Raw genomic sequence first — 13,419 nt, 5'->3', positions numbered from 1 at the left:
GCAGGACCTCATGCTAGCGGATCACCCCTGGCTCTGATGCCAGGGGTGGCTGTGATGCCTCCTCAGGATCGCAGCCTGAGCTGGGAGTGCGGCCCTGCCGTTGGAGGAGAGTTGCCTCTCATGCATGTTGAATTGCCCCTGAGGGCACATACATCTCAGTAGACTCATTCACAAAGATCCCTTCTGTGCCCCCAGGCAATGCGATCCAGACCAGGGTATACAGGATCTGGTCTGCAGGCCTGTCCCCCTGGCCCCAGAGATCAATTCCTGACTCTGCCAGGGAGAAGAGTGCTGGTCTCCAGTCACCCATGGAGTGCTCAAGCTGGATCAATGTCTCTCTGCCTTGGGATTTGCCCCGCTTTGCTGGAGTCACCAGGCAAGAGCACCTGGGAGGGCTGGCAGGTAGGGAGCTCACAGTCCGAATACCCCTCAGTCCATTGCAGGGCCCCAAAAGTAAAGGTCCCATTCCCTGCAGATGCCTCCAGGTGGTGGCTAAATTGTCTCTCTCTGCAGCTGCGGGTAGGGAAGGGGAAGGAGAGAATGAAGCAATATGGCACCTGCCTATCGGCTGGGGTCTGCAGGCTGGGAGGTGCCCTGAGGGAGCTGTGAGCCTGCTGCTCTGTCTGCAAGAGACTCACTGCTCACTGGCGGCAGCCGTTTCTGGGCTGATGTTAGCCGGTCTCTCCAACCACTCAGGAGCCCACTAGCAGTCTAAGATGCAAGAGAGGGGAAATTTAACTGCTCCACGTACCCTTGTTGCTGGTCTCCAAGCCTCTCGGGGGCCTTTCTCCTTCCAGTTCTCCTCCGCAACTTTTTCCTGTGGAGTCTCCTGTAGTTTCAGGCACCCTTCCTTCCGACCCTCATCTGATCTATGTTTTGTCTGCCTGTTTATTTTTTTCACTTTCTTTTAAAATCTATCTTTCTTGCCCAGACACTCTGGCTGGCGGTTTTTCTCATCCGCCATCTTGACCCTTCCCTCCACACAATCCAAAAACTAATTTTTTGATCACCAGTTGCAGATTATGTTAACCAGAGCCCTGATTAGAATATTTAACGCTGATGGTTGCTCATTCCCACTGCTTATATCAAATAAATCAGAAGTGCTGGGTTTGGGGCCCAGGAGGAGTATATTTGAAAAGATCTTTAAGTGATTCTAATATGCAAGTAGGGTTAAGAACTAAAACGTTCGATACATAGTTTCCAGAGTTGGCTGTGTATTAGACAGTCCTGGGGAAACGGAAACAATGCATAACACATCCAGCAATTCTGGTTTGTTGGATATGACCAAGGAAGGTGAAATTTAACAAGCATGCCAGGTGCTTCTGAAGCAAGTGGTCCACAGGCCTCAATGAAAAACACTATCCTAAGCATTAGTCCCTAATACATGCACACAAGGAGGTAAATTTCTTATAAAGAATGAAATGAAACAGGGTATTCATTGGCCAATCTATTCAGTCAATTTTTAGATAGGCCAAGTTACATGGTTGAATAAAGCTGGATACAATGAACTTATCTATAAAATAATAAAATATAATCTATTCTTAAAATGCAGATTCCTGGAGAATCAATCTTTGGGGTTTTGGGGCCTAGGAATTTGTATTTTATAAGCTTCTTATGCTCTAAAAATATACCCTAGCTTGGCAGGAATCTCCAATGCTCCCCTCTGAGACTCTTTAGTGATTTTTTGGGTTGTTGTAAAGTAATGAAGGAGGTATCTAGTTTTCCTTCATAAGAATATTAAAAAGAAAAAAAAAAACAGGCATTAGGGCCAATTATAAGTCTCATATAAGATCCCTGTTTTTGTAAAGAACCTAGATCCTGAAACTGACTTAGTTATCTAGATACACTGGTCACTAGGTATAGGGGCTAGTAGATGAGCCTGTGCTTGGGGAGATTTGTCAACAGAAGGCTCTAATAACAGGAGAAGGGAGAATAAAATTCCAAAACACTACCAGGCCTCATTGCCCTAGTCCTACATACATTTGGTTGTTATTAATTTCAAAGGTTTATATCAAGAGCAGGCATTCCTAGGCTACATCATGAGGTCAAATACAGTATTTCTGAAACTTTAATGTATTCGTGAATCTCTTGGGCATCTTGTTAGAACGCAGATTCTGATTCAGTATTTCTGGGGTGGGGGCTGAAATTCTGCATTTATAACAAGCCCCTACTTCTTGCTGAGGATTATGAGTTGCACTTAGAGTTGCCAGGTTCTACACAATTTCTGTGGTTGATGACAGCAGCTTACACTCTTAACCTTTCTCATTTTCTTGTGTATCAGATTACTGATTGCAGGATCAATTCTCCTCAGAGCCCATAAAGATGCATCCCAGCCAACTCATCACACCATCCTCTTTGGGGCTAGACTCCTTCATATTCCCCACTTCTGGGAGCTTTCCATTGTTTCAACATCTTAACAGCCCCTCAAAATATTTAATTTACAAGCACTGCCACATTTATCATTTATAGAAAGCATGTGAGGTCAATGCTATTTTACCAACTTTACAAAAGAAATACTGAGGTTGCAGGTAGTTGTCAGACTTGCTCAGGGAGGTTCTAGGGCTTTTCCAGGGTCACAAGGACTCCACTCTAGGACTTCTAACTTCAGATTCAAAATTATTTTTTTTTTCTAAAACCAAGGTTTTCTATGTGAACTATGATGTCCTAATTTTCTTTATCTATTGGGATAACTGTTCAGTAATATAAACAAGCAGAACTCCCATGAATAATTTTATCAAGTTGTATATAAAACTTCACAGAAATTTGAACTAAACCTCACAATACCCATATGAAATACCATTATTTTCACATTAGTGTAGAGAGGGATAAAATGGACTTGGAAATCACCTAGTTTGCCTGAGGCCAACAGAATATGGAATGCAATTTATGATAATTCAACAGAAGTCATCACATTTCATATTCACACATTTTATAAAAAAGAAAGCACAATTGTTTCACTGAGGGATACATGAAAAGGCCATACCATGGGTCCTACGGTTTGCTAACTTACCCAGTGAGCCTCTATCACAGGGAGCAACTATCTTACTCAGTAGCATCTGTTGTACTTTACTATATACTACAGGAATTACAACAAAATTTAACATTTTTATAAAGCACAACACCTGAAATACAATGCAATATGATTCCTAATGGCTTCAGAATAAAATATGTTCAAAAAATATCAAAGTAAATGTAAAGGAGAAACTTCTCCACATTTTAGTTATTATTACATTTCTAAATTCAATGGGAAGTACACCACTAGACAAAATTTTTCCTCTGCAATCCCTATAAACTATATTTTGGGGTACCTGACACTCTACTAGCAGAGAGAATACACAGGAAGAAAGAGAGGGAATTGAAGACAGTGGACTGAAATAAACTCAGTAACTTTGTAGCAAAGTATTTTGGAGAAAAGAGACCTCAATGAAACTTTTTAAAGTGGGATTTAGGTTTTTTTAAAAATGTCATCAAACCAATGATCTATAGCACAATCACAACGTTTCATCATTGATTATTTTTACAGTTCTTATACTGTCACTTAAGTGGCTCTAAATGGATGAGCTTTAAAATACTAACCACAGCAAATTTTAATGACCAACTTTCATTTTTTTTTTCTTCTTCTTCTTTTTTTTTTTTTTTTAGACAGAGTCTTGTTCTGCCAGGGCTAAAGTGTGGTAGTGTTATCATAATTCATGCAACCTCAAACTCCTGGGCTCAAGTAATGCTCTTTCCTCAGCCTCCTGAGTAAGAAGGTGCATGCTATCATGCCTGGGTAATTTTTGTATTCTTTATAGAGATGGGGTCTCACTATGTTGCTCAGGCTGGTCTCCAACTCCTGGTCTCAAGCGACCCTCCTATCTCAGCCTCCCAAAGTACTAGGATTACAGGTGTGAGCCACCACTCCTGGCCAATGACCAAGCTTCTCAAACATCTTCACATTGTTTGAAGCTTATTGACAAGGACTTCATCTCTCTTCAGGACAGTGAGGAAATATTCATTTTCCATGCCTTGGTACAGACACCTCCAAGTACTCTCTTCCATATGTAGTGTTGATAAAATTATCTTTATTTTATTTTACCTTGATAGTAGACTTACTGGATTTCAAGACTGGAAAATATGAAAAATTATCTGAGACAACAAAATAAGAAAAGGATACATTATATAATGTTAGTAGCACTTTTGGTTACATAAATAAGATTAGACTTGTGAAGTCCCAAAAAGTTGAAAAGGGAAAATACCTACGTATGATATCTGGATAACATACTTTATCTGGTATTATCCTTTCTTTTTAATCCTTTTTTATTTTTGCTTTCATCTTACTTATTTGTTTTTGTTTTATACTTAGATTAGTTTTTCTATCAATGTCAAAACAAACTTTTAGCTGATTTAAAAAAAAATCACTGTTATATTACATTGTGTAATTCAAACAAATTGTTTAATTAAATTCAAGCTGTTTTATTCCCTGAATCATTTAGTCAAACTTAAGGATGTTAACCCTGCAAAATTGTGCTTTACTTATGGTTTAAACACAATTGAGACACATTAACATTATCAAGACTGTGGAAAGGATAATGAATTTTGCTTTGTTATGATGCATTTCACTTCCAAATTCCAAGGACAATTACTGTGCACTTACTTTTTTATGATGTAGAGTATTCTCTGTGACACTTGGCCACTTAGTACATTACATTAAATTGGGTATTGTAAATTATTTCCTTTTATTTAGAGGAAAGAAAGAGACATTGAAAATAAAACGTAGAGCTTCCTAAATAAAATGGGACTTTATGAGTTTGTTTCCTGTGTTCCAAATTTCTATACTTTTCTGCAATTTCATTTTAAAAGAACTCTTCATTTGAAAAAGTGGATTCCATTTTGAAAATGGGTCTCTGGACCCATAAAAAGCAAAAAGTCTTTATTACCTGAACACTGGCCAAAAATGAAATAGCTGTGAAGTGTAATTACATAAATGTGCTATAAAACAAATTTCTAGATTGTTACTAGTATAAGGTAAAAGAAAATTTCCTCAACACATTTCCCTCTGTATGTTGTAGACTTTTTAACATGCTCCCCACCAATTTTCTATTTGAAGAATGTTAGTTTGAATTGAATATATATAAATAAAATTCCCAATATCATTACATTGTATATCTATATGTAATAATACTAAAAGAATTTAGAAACTTGAGGTGGTATAAGAAATAAGCACAACAGTTAATTTTACCTGTCAAGTTGACTGGCCTAAGGGATGCCCAAAGAGCTGATAAAACATTAATTGTGGGTGTGTTTGTGAGAAAGTTGAAGGGAAAAGCACAAAGGTACTATAGAAAAAACGGATAAATGACATTAACATTTAATTTTAAGAAAGAGTTATTAATGTTGCCTGTAAACATAAGAAAATATATGCAACTTCACTTATAATAAAACAACTACAAATTAAATCACACTGAGTTTTAGTGTTTCTCCACCAAGACTGACAAAAAGCAAAATCAAAATCAAAAAACAAATTTGAAAATATGCTCTGTTGGTGAGGTTATGGGTAAAGGAGACTTCTCACACATTGCTTATAGGAATACAACTTGATTCAACTTTTATGAAAGGGAATTTGACAATATCTTTTGATCCAGCAATTTATTTTCTAAGAATTTACTCCAATGATTCACCTTGACAATAAGAAAATACATTTGCACAAAATAATGCATTGCAGCTTATTTATATTTGCAAACTTTTAGGGATGACCTAAAAGCCCATACTGGGGAGATAGGTTGAATAACCAGAAGGACAACGGAGTCCTATGCAGCTATTAAGAAGAATGAGGAAAATCTCTATGAACTGATAAGGAGAGATACCCAGGTTATACTGTTACACTGTTAAATCATTTTTTAATAGTACAAAACTGTTTACATATTGTGCTAACTTTTGTATAAGAAATAAATGGGGCAAATAAGAAAATATTCATGCATCCACTTATCTATCGTAAAAAGAAATACAAGGGATAAACCAGAAGATAATGAGGTTGGTTAACGGCCAGGGTGATGTGAATGGGTTGGTGGCAGACTGGCACTTTCCATCGTGCACCTTCTTGATGTTGGGAACCATGGTGCATTCTACATACTTTAGGTAAATAAGAAAACTATCAAGATGAGGAAATAAATAACAACAACAAAAAGAATTCAGAATGGAATGCTAACAGAAACATGTGAATCTAAACAAATTCCAAATTGATAATATAACCATGGTGAACAGGGAAGAAGAACTAGCACAAGTAGTTTTTGAACTCACTCATTTGAGCATATATGCTCAATCTAAAGATAGAGAACACTGTAAACGTATATTGCGCTCCAGGTAGAATATTTATTTCCTTAATGGTATAAGTTAGCAATTTTGAAAATACATCTTGTGTGTAGTTTGTAGGAACAAATAAGTTTAAAATACTGAGAATAATGAGAGCCAGGATTTTTATAACTAGAGAAGGGAGTTACAGTATGGAAAAGGGAATGTCCTCAATGAACTTTGGGTATTGAATTAGAATTGGAGAAGTCAGTATGAGCTCCTGGTTTATAGTTTTGAGAGATGACGGTAATTATGATGATGATATGTAGATAGATAGACAGACAAATTAATAGATGGATATACCTCTTAGCTGTCTTCTGAATTGGGCTAGAAACAAAAATACCACAGTAGCAATGAGCACACAAGCGCTCAGATCTGTTGCTAAATATCATTTCCTACTAAACGAAACCAGGGCCTGTTGAAAAAATTGTTGATTCCAGATATGAGACAGGAAATACAAACTGTTAGAGATAAGCTGGGAAGAACAATAATCAATTAAATATACTATGAATTATGAAGGAATGAATGAATACACAAAATCAATAAAGCAGTCATTATAGGGGAATGTTTGAATTAATGATCTAGGAAAGAATGCAACACATATCTTAAAATAACTTTTTTTTTGAAAGGGTAATCTGCAAGAGAAAATAAAATAATAAAACAATCTGACCCATGATTTCTCCTTAACAGCAATGCTAAGAGAAAAAGTATTTTGAATATAAAGTATTAGTACTCCTGAAGTAAAATCATCTTTAAGTTATTAAAGACAGAGAAAGATATTTCATTAAATTTACCTGTTCTATTAAGACGGCCATCAGATTGTCCAAAAGGAATTATTTGTCATTTGGCTGTATGATTTTGGTTGTATCAGTCTACCCTCATTTGGCTAAATTTAATGGTATACAAATTGCATAATTCACAACATCTTAAAGCCACAAGGAAAAAAAAAACCCTATGAAAACAATGACAATGTTTTACTAAAACTGAAATTAAACCCATTTTACCTGGATTTTTTTTCTTACTTCCAGTTAGAGCAACTCTGCCTTCTAAAGAATTGGATTATTTTCATCTTAGAGAACTAGGATAGCAATTCTAAACAGGTCACATAACAGAGAGGCTTTCGTCAAGTCAATGAAATAGAAAATAGAAAAGGAAACAATGAAAAATGACAATATTATAAATATGTATAGATATAGCATATGTAGCCGATATAGGTAAAAAAAATTTCCTTGAATATAACATAAAATTCTTTATTATATAACTTTCTTAAAAAGGATACAAAATTTCAATTGATGAATAAGTTCTGGAGATCTATTGTACAGCAGGGTGGCTATAGCTAGTGTTCTTGGAACATACTGTGTACTTGGAAATTTCTAAGAAAGTAGATCTTAAATGTTCTCACCACAGAAAAAGGAGATAATTACATGAGGTAATGGATATACTAATTAGATTGATTGTGGTAATCATCTCACAATGTATACGCATATCAAAATATCAGGTTGTACACTGTAAATACATGCAACTTTTATTTGTCAATTATACCCCATTAAAGCTGGAAAAGGAATATAAAATATCATCATAATATTTTTATGCATATTATATGTTGAAATGGTAATATTACAGCTTTCTGAAAGAAAGAAATCATAGGACAAAATGTATCATAAAACTTTAACAATTGAAGTACCATGGCATCTGTGTATAATAGACAAATAGATCATATACACATGTATAGACATTTATTATATTAAAAATGTAATAAAGAGGTGGGGGGTGGGGGGAGGGGAAAATATAATAAAGAACAGTTGAGAAAGAACAGAGCATTCAATAAATGATACTTAGACACTTTTTTATATATTTGCCACATAGATTCATGTTCTCAACAAAGATAAAGAGTGACACTGTAAAGTATTAGAGGAAAATATAAGATAATGTCTATATGACATTGGGTAAGAAAAGGTTTTTTTAAAAATATGACACAATGGGCGATACTCTAAAAATAATGACAAATTTAGCTATGTCAGAATTTTAAGCAAATCTTGTGTATGAAAAAGCATCATAAGCAGTGTAAAAGAAATTAACCATAGACTTAGAGGACAACAAAGTTGAATGCAGAATTTATCTATTCATAGATTATTCATAGATAAGTTAAAGATAAGCAAACAAACAGAAAATCTTTTGAGGAATAAAAAGTAATTGGCCTATAAAGAAATACAAATAAACACATAAAAAGTTGTTCAACCTAACTAGGCAACATCAATATGCAAATTAAAATAACCATAAAATAATTTCTCTAATTCATCATGTTGGCAAAAATCAAAAAGCTTGAGAATATATAGATAAGTATGTGGAGAACCTTTTAAAAGCAGTCAGGCAGTGTTTAAAAATTATAAATATGCACATTGTATGATGAAACAATTCCGTGTATTTTTTTACTGCAGAGAAATAATCATATATATGCCCAATGAATCATGTACAAGGATATTAATTTTAAAATAACTAAATTTCTATCAGTAGGAAAAAGGCCAAAGAAAATATATATTTATATAATAGAATAATATGCAACAACTAAAAGCTGGAGGTAGATCTACTTTTTATTTGTACAGACATGAACATGCATGAATGAAACTTTAGAATATTGCTATAAGCAAAAAATCAAATTGTAGGATAATTTATAAAGAATAACATGAAAAACAAAAAACACAGAAAAGCAATATTATTGTTATATATATATGTGTGTACGTGTATGTGCATTTATGTGCATGTGTTAGAAGACAGGTAATAATAGGATTGTGTTGGTGATATAAAGCTGTTGTGTGTTTTATCTGTAGTGTTTTATTTTCATAGTAGTAATTATTTACGGGTTACTAACACATGAAGAACAAGAAGAGATTATAGATAAAAATAGAAATATGAATGGTTTTAATCATATGTAAAATGTGTTCAATCACTCATACTTAAAGAAATGCAAATTAGCCAGGTGCAGCAGCACAAGTCTGTAGTCCCGGCTACTTGGCATTCAGAGGCTGAGGAGGATGGCTTGCCAGGTTGTAGTGCGCCATGAGCATGGCTGTGAATAGTCATTGTACCCTAGCCTGGGCAATGGGAGATCCTATCTCAAAAAAAAAATATGTAAATTCAAATACCAATCACACTTTGTTTTGTCTGTTGCACTCATAAAGATTTAAATCATTGATTATGCACTAGGGAAAGTTCTGGTAAGAGGTACTTTCGAACCTTCTTGGTCGGAGTATATATTGCTGTAGCTTCTTTGGAATATGAATCTTGGGATTACTTTCTTTGCACTGTAAATACATTTGTAGTCTTTTTTTCTTTTTATTATGTACCCCTATTAATGTTAACAGAAAATATTAAAATGGCAATAATTAATTATTAAATTAATCAAAATTTAAATATTAAAAACAATTGATCTTATGGAGACAGAGTAGAATGATGGTTATCAGAGGCTGGGAAGGGTAACTGGGAGCGGGAGATAAAGTAGGGATGGTTAATGGGTGTAAAAATATAGTTAGATAGAATGAAAAATATTTGATAGCACAACAAAGTGACTATGATTAATAATAAGTTAGGGTATACTTTAAAATAACTAAAACAGTGAAATTGGAATGTTCTAACACAAAGAAATGTTAAATGCCTCTGAACTCGATCATATGCTGATTACTACAATATTTCTGTTTCTGTGACTAGAAACACTATCTATGAAAAGTAGTAGATTTTTCACAGCCATTTCCATCATTAATAAAGTGATGTTTGCAAAAAAAATTAAATTTAACAAGAGCAAGAATAATCGTATATAGGAAAGATAGAGAAAATACTCCTAATCTGAAGATGAGATAAATAATTCTTAAAAAGCAAAAAGAATCCATTAATATTTTGAGTGATTAAAAATATTTCTCCAGTGATACGTATAAACACAAACATGAGAACACACACGCACACAATCAAGTAAGAAAATGTAATATAGAATCATTTCACAGAAAATGGTAACTAAAATATTATTTAGGGATCATTTAATTTTTTAAAAATGTGTGGAATGAATAGGAAGAAAACTTTAAAAGATAATCAAGAAGAGGGACCATATCAAGTCATCACTCACGAGGACAACTTTCTCAAAGCTGGTGTGTGGGCAGCACCATTCTGATGGGCTGTTGGTTCCATTCCAAGTAGGCAGTATCTGTGCTGGACTCTCTGAAACGTATTTTAATATTGTCCTGACTTAGAGTTACATGATAAGACATTCGTAAATGGAGAGAGAGAAGGAAATACTTTCCTCTTTGTGATTTCTCAGGAATTTACTCAATCACTGATGAGGAAGAATGAGAGATTGGCTTTTTGGGGAAAAACAAAATTTAAATCCTCTCCTCACAATGAACTTTAATGTAAATCTGCATTTCCCCATAAAGGTAAATATTTTTTAAAAGACATATAATGAAATTCTAATCTTAGGAGCTGGATAAAGCATTTGTCTTAAGGGGAAACAAGTATTTTTTAATATTTTTTTTAAGAAAAATATTTTGATAAATCATTTGGAATATGGGAACTGGATGTTCAACAGAAGCAAAAAAAAAAAAAAAAATGCAGTAGCTAAACAGCACTGATTACCCAGGAATCAGCATTTAAGGAAGAGGAAGAAGACAAAAGGGAAGTGAAAAGAGAGAGTGTAAGAGAGGAGGTGGCCGGACCGTGTGAGACTGGGGAACTGTGGAAATACCTGGAGTGGGCGGTTGGCCCAAGGGGCTGAGCACTGCTGGCCCAGGCTGGACCCAAGGAGTAGAGAGCAGTACAGAAACAGCAAAGATCCTAAGATACCAGGAATTATGCTGGGGAATGCATCTGAGACGCTATTTAGACTTCTAGACTTTCCGAAGTCTGCTCGGAGACGAACCCTCCAAGAAAACCTGCAGGCCTATAATCTCGTACGTGGGAGGCAGCGAGAGGAGAGAGAGAGAGAGAGAAAAAAAAGAGAGAGCGCGCGAGCATTGGGGGGCGGGGAGTATTTCAGCTCCAGCTGCTCATGTACCTCATGATCAGCCACAAGCTCCGGGGCACTTTGATCTCCAAAGTCTCCATATGCTGATGCTATTATTAATGATAGTAATGTAGTTATTGAATTGCCAAAAAATAAAAGAGAGATGAGATAAAAACTAAACAAAGGCGACAATTTTAACAGCCTGCAGTTCTCTGCCCAGTGAACAAAGTCTATATCAACTCAAATTGCTCAGAGGAAAGTTAATCACCAGAAAATTGAAGTCCAGCCTACTCATCTGCTCTGATTTTGCCAGTACTGCACAAGTGTCAACATTATGGTAAGGAGGAGATGCAATAATCAATACAAAAAGTAAACAAGTAAGCTGAATGGAATCCAAGTAAATCATAAATATAAATACCTGTCCCCTCAGCTTAACAGTGGGTCGGTGAGACAGTGAGATGCGGTATGTGTGTGTGTGCGCGCCCGTGCTTATGCTCATGTGTACATCATGCACACACACATATGTAATCTCAGACCAGCCTTGGAAAAACTCAGACATTAAGAGCCATTCAGTGATAAGGTATTGCTAATTGTCAACACATTTTTAAAAGTTGCATATCCTCTATTAGATATGCAGTCCTATTATTCCTTTCTCTTTTATAAACACTGTTCCACAACCTCTTATGAGCTATTTCTAGAATAAAAATTAACAATATGAACTCAACAGAAATTAATTAAGTCAATCAATGTGACAAGGTAAAGCCCCTGCCCTCATGGGTCTTACCAGTGTGTTTAGTTCCTCAAAAAGACATAACTGTGTGGTGTCTTGGGGTACAGGAGAAACGACCTCTGCTCTAGGTAGCCACACACCCATACCAGAACACATTGTCATATCGTGGCAATGCAAACACAAGCACACTTTTCAAAAGGGATTAAAAAAATGAGGAACTCTTTTGAAACCAAGAATATATAGGCAAAAATAGCAATAAATAAAAGCATATGTATTCTGCCCTTCAAGGTAAAAGGAAAGCATGGTAAAATTCTCAATAGCATACATTAAAATGAAATAAGAAAAATCACTAAGTTTACATGAAATAGACATCTTTAAGTAAATGCTGGTGGAGATACTCTTCTACGTGTGTGTGTGTTTGTGCATGTGCGCGTATGCATTAAATAGAAAGGAGAGAATACAAGCAATATACACTGAGTATACTGACTCCAAGCACTGTGCTGTGTATTTAATAGTTTTCTGAGACCAATTCTGTGAAATAAAATGCATTACCTGCATTTTACAGGTGAAAGAACACTTAGAGAGGTTAAGACTGGTGATTTTGCATTTCTAAAATTTGCTGCATGAAAATGACTTTGGATTCAGCTTACTAGATGGACACTTATCTTCTATGCTAAATAGTCTCTTGTCAGCTTTTAAAATCTGTTCATTGTAATACTGAAGCTCTAGGGTGGTCTGAATTTGAAAGAAAGTAGCACAATAACACATTCTGCCTGACTCCCTTTAGTGCTTTATTTCTTACAAATTTCAGAAGTAGAAAAGGCCTGACAAGCCACACAAAGTGAGTGACAGGAGGAAGAATTATTGGAAGAATTTGTGAAAATAGGTTCTCTACTTACAAAAAGCATCCAGGTTTCTTCCATGTTCTAACAAACAATCATTCGTATCCGTAGTAATTTGGTGGTGATTTCAAGGATTACCTAAACAAAACCATGAGTTTCAAAGTTTTCAAATACCCTAATACTATTACTCAAAATGCTTTGAAAGCATCTGCGTTTTAACCATGTGGATTAAATGAGGTAAATATTAACCTCTTTTATATATTAGGGGGACTTTGACTTTCACCCTTGTTTACCTAAGCAGCAAGGACAGGCTTTAGGAAATGAGTCACTGGTTTTGACACGGAATGGGGATACAAAAATATTGTCTCCTGAAATACTGCCCAGGCAGCAGCAGGGAACAATGGCAACCAGAGGGAAACATGAAAGTATAGGGTAAGAGACAAAGAGAACAAGGGCAGGTTAAAAGAGGCCAAAACCAACAATGCTCCAAGGCAGTCTTAGAAGAAAGCAAGGTCAGGGAAAGATATGCT

General features: G+C 35.4%; 1 long non-coding RNA gene across 1 annotated transcript; it reads right to left on the bottom strand.

Annotated features, from left to right (window-relative positions):
• Positions 1–3,599: 3,599 nt before the first annotated feature.
• On the bottom strand, positions 3,600–13,067 carry LOC138377285 (uncharacterized). Its single transcript, XR_011231780.1, has 2 exons — positions 12,947–13,067; positions 3,600–4,107 (listed from the first exon to the last, which is right to left on the bottom strand). It is a non-coding gene; the product is annotated as an uncharacterized lncRNA (long non-coding RNA).
• Between the last annotated feature and the right edge of the window lie 352 nt (positions 13,068–13,419).

The sequence above is a fragment of the Eulemur rufifrons genome, chromosome 29, assembly GCF_041146395.1.
Source record: "Eulemur rufifrons isolate Redbay chromosome 29, OSU_ERuf_1, whole genome shotgun sequence".
NCBI lineage: Eukaryota > Metazoa > Chordata > Mammalia > Primates > Lemuridae > Eulemur > Eulemur rufifrons.
Note: the sequence above shows the minus strand (reverse complement) of the source record. Positions and strands in the feature narration are given on the sequence as shown.